Genomic DNA, 6,183 nt, shown 5'->3' with positions numbered 1-6,183 from the left:
CGTCCCCATTTCGAGAGCAAAGGGAAGCTGGGATGACTCAACCTAAATAAAATCACTTGGCGCATTGAGCTTGGCTAGTACATTATCGTTCTGTGTTTCGTGAATTTCTTATCGTTACACCTACGGAACATGCCGAATGGTGAAAATTATTGCAGCGTGCCTGGGTGTAACAAAAGGTCTGTTGTCAATGGCAATCTGAGTTTTCATACCGTGAAAGACGAGGCGACGAAGCGTAAATAGGAAGCAACCATAGAGAATCACACACTCGAAGCGTCTTCAACGAAAGCCTGAATGTGAAACGTGTGTGTTCCGCACATTTCCCGGATGACGCTTATATGGTCAGGGATCTTCTGCAAGCGCGGTTCGGGATGGCGCCAAAGAAGATGCGGCTCCATGTAGGAGCCGTTCCCACGACCTTCGGAGCAACTTCTGGCGACAACGGTGTTAACGTCAGTAAGGAATCTGATGCGCATAATTCCGATGTCAGAATATTTTATTTAGAGCCCGCGAAACCCCGAACCGTGTGCCGCGGTCGTACCGCGAATGAGTACTGAACCAACCGCATGTCGTAATTGTTGCGTACATCGCCTTTCCAGGCCTGCCAGGTGCTGTCCCAAACGGAATCGTGTATCGCCGAACATCGTGAGTACCATGCTGTGTCTTGACGTCGCACATGCGAAAATAACCAACTTTGACTGCACAGTTGATGCACAATATTTTTTTCTGAAAAGGGGGGGGGGGGCTGCCCTGGACACCATGCTAAACACTCAGCAGGGTCAACTGAAACTCTGGGTAACGACTGAATTAGGGGGGGGGGGGGGTCACGACATCCGGATCCCCTCCCCCAGACCCCGTCCCTGGTTAAATAGTATGCTGGTGGGATGGCAACAACAGCTCTTTCACTTGGAACAACGCGCAAGATCGAAATGTTACGATTCACACGCTAATATACATATCCTTGCATTTTGGCTGCATTTCACAAAACGAGGACTGGATTTTATTATTTTGCGTTTTACTTATTGCACATATCTTGCAACAACTGTATCTTTCATCTCACTTGATCGTGTTTTACCCTTTTAGTGACTGACAATTCAGAGAGAGCAACCTACGAGAGCAGAGGGACTTTCCTTCCTGTGCCACAGTCAATATCTGATGACGGTATGTCACCAGCATACATGTATAGCAACTCAGTTACATATCTGCTTAACTTTTCCCACTCATTGATGCGAACATCTATGTAGAATATTATATCTAGTTCATTAACATGCCGTGACAAAGGCAGCTTCAACTGCAACAATGATTAAACTCACTTTGAGAAACTATTTTAACACTAGCATAAATACCACATTTTAATTTTTTCCTTTTTACGTTGTCTGATTTATTTTCTACTTTATCAGTTTGTGACTTCTCCCAATATGTCAATACATCACTGCTACGAACACATTGCACATCAAATATAGAAAATACAGGGTGTAATTAATGGGTTACTAACTATAGCATATCACTTGGTTTCCAAGTCTTTTACGTCAACGTGCTGGTGCTTGACGGGTTGCCCTTACAACCCCTGATACCCTACCAAACTGTAAGCCAATACGGGTTCAAGTATACTCTTGTGCCATACAACCAAGACGAAGGCGCAAGAGCTACCGACAAAGCCACACAAACAGCTGTTCCAACTTGCACTCTTGGTATGCACATAATGTTCTTAAATTCTGTATTATATGGCTTCTTGATCTAGTTTTATTTGCGGATATTACAAACTGCACATGCCTTTTAGGAACACAGACTCATCTGCACCGTCCTAGAGTGTCTAGACAGGCAATAGCTTCTGTAAATCCTGCCAGTAAGGTGTCAGTGGATTCAGCAAGCAGCAGCAGTTGCATGCCCGAGTGTGACGACAGCGGCATAGGCAGCCACTTTGAGATGACACCACCAAACATGTCAAACTCACAGATTCCTGCCTTGCCTCTCGACACCAGGCAACCGTTGCTAAGGAGCTCCACCCCGATACCAAAGGAGCTCAACATAACTGTTGAGTCTTAAACAGTATACGTAGCTTAGTACAGACAAACAGTATGCACTCTAAACGGGGGAAAAACTTGGGCAGAAAACTGGGCATAGAGATCATTTACGTCAAAATACGTATTAACAGAAGGGACCACATACAACAAACTGGGCAAAGTAATCTGTGCACAATCCTGTTGCTTTGTTTATTAAACGCAGTTTCCATGAATTTTTTTTTTCTTTCCGCAGCCCGCGTGATTCGCATGGACACTACATTTCAGCTCTCCAGTGTCTCAGAAAGCACAGACTCTGACGAGTAAGCTTACGTGACTAAAACTAGTGCAGTTTATTTGTTGATTTGCTCGCAAATTATGAATGCAAATAATCTACTGATGCTTTCAGGTTTGAGAACGAGGAGCCACTCAGGTTGCAGCATACATCCCATACTCGTAAAACGTAAGTGTGGGACATTTCATTGTGTTTATTGTATCTAATCAGAGGTCAATAATGGATCCTGGACATTTGCTCACCGGACAACTGTCCACCGACTGAAAGCTAAAGGCGGACAAATACTCATCAAGTTTCTGCCGTGCCTGTTGTTTTTGCAGGTTATGTGTCGTGTTTGGTGGTTCGTGCAAGTGGAATAGAAAAATGTTCGTCGCAGGTATACTTCGTTATGGCTCGGGGTGGGGTGGGGATGGGATGGGGGGGAGGGGGGAGATGACTGCTGGGAAACATCAAATTTCTCGGTCATGTTTGCAACCGCACCCATGACAACAGCCTCTTATTAGTATAAATAGTTCATACATGCGCACAAACACAGAAACATTGTAGGACTCACATGGCAGTAGGGTACGTTGATAAAGGCGGAGCATGGGTGTATCATTATTGAGGGCACATATATGTTGTTCATTTACTTTCAAAAGATATCTTTAATATAGGTATGAAGCGGACTGATATAACTAGCGAAAAGTCCGCCTGCCTGGCAAGTCTAAAAGCATATAAAAATAATGTGTACTGATCAATGCCGCCTTTACGTAGTACTGTGAGGGTTATACTGGGATTAGTGCTACATAAACTAATCCAATCACAAATTTTATCCCCGACTTCGCGAAATGCAGTGCGTACGCATACAAGCCCTGTTATCGTGTCGTGAAAAGTCGAGGCTACAAAATTAGTTTTTTTTAATGCTTCGAGAGTAGCTTTTACGACGACGAGTAGAGATGAACTCCAGAAAGGTCTTTTTGTAGTTCATATCTCAGAGGGCAGTCCAGCTTTGTGTATAATGAGGTTGTGTTCCTTCGCCAAATATTCCCTGTACAGAAAACGAGCACTGGAAGACTTTTGACCACACCATCTATTTCCTTGTTTCTTAGAAAATAATTACCACACAGATTATGACAAGGTTTCTAAGAGGTTCGCAAAATAGAATTGTGATTTTAAAAATACAATGCTGATTATCGTTCACTGTGTCACACAGTGTAAAACGTGAAAAATAGAACGAGTGAGCAAATGTCCGGTCTCAGCATGGATTGGTGAGCAATTGCCGGCTCTCCGTAAATAATACAATGACGATGACGATGTATGGAATGCCTCTGCCCACTAGGTTGACAACCTTCCAATGCTTCCTGGGGTGGATGCCGAGAACAGCATCTTTCAGAAGTCCATCTAAGACTACGTCCTTCCTGCAATGGTGACGGCAACAATTTTTTATCCCTGTAACTATTCGGTACCAATTAAATGGTGACAGGCGCATGTGATGCACAGGATGAAGAGCCAAAATGCTGAAACGTTATCTAAGGACCGTGGAACATAACATTCTTGAATGCAAATAAAAAGTTGTGTAACAAAAACAATACATCACCTTCCACGGGAAGTGGCCTGTGTATGGTTCTTAAATATTTGATTGTGTGGGCAACGGAGGAGGATATATACTCTCGATCTTCCTTATCACTGCATTGGCGGCATCTTGGAGAGTTAGCATATCCCGAGCAGTAACGCCATTGAGCATGAGCTGTAAAAGCCACATTGAGTCCCGTCCGGTGAAGTGAGTAGCGTCTTGAGGAAGAGGTTTGCGTGGCATCCGGAAAGCGAGCGTCGTAATTCTCGGGAGAGTATGTCACCTGTCAATTAGCAAGAACCCCTGGGCAGAGGCGAACTCAGGATTTTTCGAAGGGGGTGTGTCCTGCCTTGGACAGCATATGTGGCAGATGGGAACAGGTTCCGAATACTGCGCACAACGCAGCCTGGTATCTGACGCCTGTTCCTTGGGCCAAGGTACCCTCATATCCAATTGGCGAAACATGCATATGCTGCATATTTGATGCACCTGTCAAAAGTAATTGAAATGCAAGTTAATCCTATATGTGTTCTATATGTGCGTCAGAACAAATGTCACGTGACGGTCTGTTAAGCAATCACTGTAACTCTTATGTTTCATCCACATATCCCGTATGCCTTCCCGTTCCCAATAATGGAAAATGGATACGACATACCTGGTGGCCGTAGCTCACGGCTGTGTCGCCGATACGGAGCGCCGTTCACTATCTAAAGTTCCTGGCGTGTACAGAAGTCGGGAAACAGCACATGTTGCATGATGCAGCGAACGCCGGCGCCGTTAACAACAGGCACCACGCGATCAACAGCCATGCAACACACATATTCGTCAACCTCCTGCGGCGAGCAGTGGCTACACATGCACCTGTAATGATTGTGCAACTTAGAAGTGGTCAAACGAAACGACTCAATGTACGCAAAATCGCCCGCATTTACTGTATAACAGTCTTACCGAAAGAAAATCGGTTGAATATCGTCTACGACTTCCACTTGTTGACCACGTTGTTGGTCAAGGCACGTTGGGCAAAGGGTCAGCCTCGTAAGGATGGTCGATGTCCTCTTAATTCAGCCGATCGATGTCAATGAAATCATTCTCGTCACCGCTGAGCGACAGGGATTCGTCGCTGTTGCTAAATTCGCTGTCAGACATGACTACGTCGCGCGTCAACAACCCACGACCCCAGCAACTTACAACTGCCATGGGAACCACGCCGAATGCAAACAGCTGCTTTCCTTTCTGCTCAGCCAATGGGCGAACTACCAGAGTCACCCGCAGGCCGACGTCATACATGACGTTGCATGAGAGTGAAGCTCAAGTTCCGTCATCTGCTATTACGATGTGTTTCGACAAATTCTTCGAAAACGACTGCGTTATTCCGAATGAAACTTTCACGGTTGTATTTGTGAAGCATTCGTGAATATAGTTTTGGGTAAGTTCCGGAATCGCCCCGGCGGTACGAGATCGTCCCTTTGAGGAAGTACTGAACTATATTACTCCTATTTTACTGTATCACTACTATTGTACTATGGTACTAGTACTGCATGGCACTGCACGCTTCTTTGACAGAACTTGAACAGGATTACATAGCACAGAATAAAAATACAGCGAATATAATTTGCGGATTTCCATTCACGCTTAATGACCGCAGCACTAGTGCAGGAAGGCCACTGCTAAGTTGTGCTGAGAAACAGCGCTTCCTATTTGCCATGTCTAAATTAAATGTGCCTAACCAATGCATAATGTAAAACCCCGAGACTAAGGGAACACGAAGGGACAGACACAACACGAAGTCTCGGAGTTTTACGTTATGCATCAACTTCACCAGCTCGCTTGCTTCTTAGCCATCTTTTCGTTGTACCTGACCTGATGGAAAGTAACTGTTCTGAGGCTGGAACACACAAACAGAAAAACACAACACAAGCCGCAACTTTAACAGATAGGCAAATGACCTGTGGCGAGCTCCACTTTCAGATAAAGTCAACAAGTGATTCACGAAAAATCAATGAGTGCCTGAAATGTAACATCCCTGACTGGTAGCAGGAGGGTCCATGTTTAATTCCTGGCGCTAGCACTGACTGGCATTTTCATAAATTATTTGTTGACGTTTCCATGTGCCTGAGAACATGAACCATTCATCAACGACTGAATCCTCATGAGGTGATGAGGGCTCGTCATCCCAAAGAAACTCCCTTTCTTGCATGTGTCCATAGGGTTGCTCAACACTGCAGAAAGACAAAAGAATTTAGTGACAAGAAATGGATAGTCATGTTTACTTTAAAATGATTTTGCACAACAGGAAGAAGGCGGTTGAGAGCATCTGTATTTTAATGAGAGGAGACTTT

General features: G+C 44.7%; 1 long non-coding RNA gene across 1 annotated transcript; it reads left to right on the top strand.

Moving 5' to 3' along the window:
- Positions 1-579: 579 nt before the first annotated feature.
- On the top strand, positions 580-1,687 carry LOC135373122 (uncharacterized). Its single transcript, XR_010416293.1, has 3 exons — positions 580-642; positions 1,081-1,158; positions 1,518-1,687. It is a non-coding gene; the product is annotated as an uncharacterized LOC135373122 (long non-coding RNA).
- Positions 1,688-6,183: the final 4,496 nt, after the last annotated feature.

The sequence above is a fragment of the Ornithodoros turicata genome, unplaced genomic scaffold (genome assembly GCF_037126465.1).
Source record: "Ornithodoros turicata isolate Travis unplaced genomic scaffold, ASM3712646v1 Chromosome21, whole genome shotgun sequence".
In the NCBI taxonomy this organism is placed as follows: Eukaryota; Metazoa; Arthropoda; class Arachnida; order Ixodida; family Argasidae; genus Ornithodoros; species Ornithodoros turicata.
Note: the sequence above shows the minus strand (reverse complement) of the source record. Positions and strands in the feature narration are given on the sequence as shown.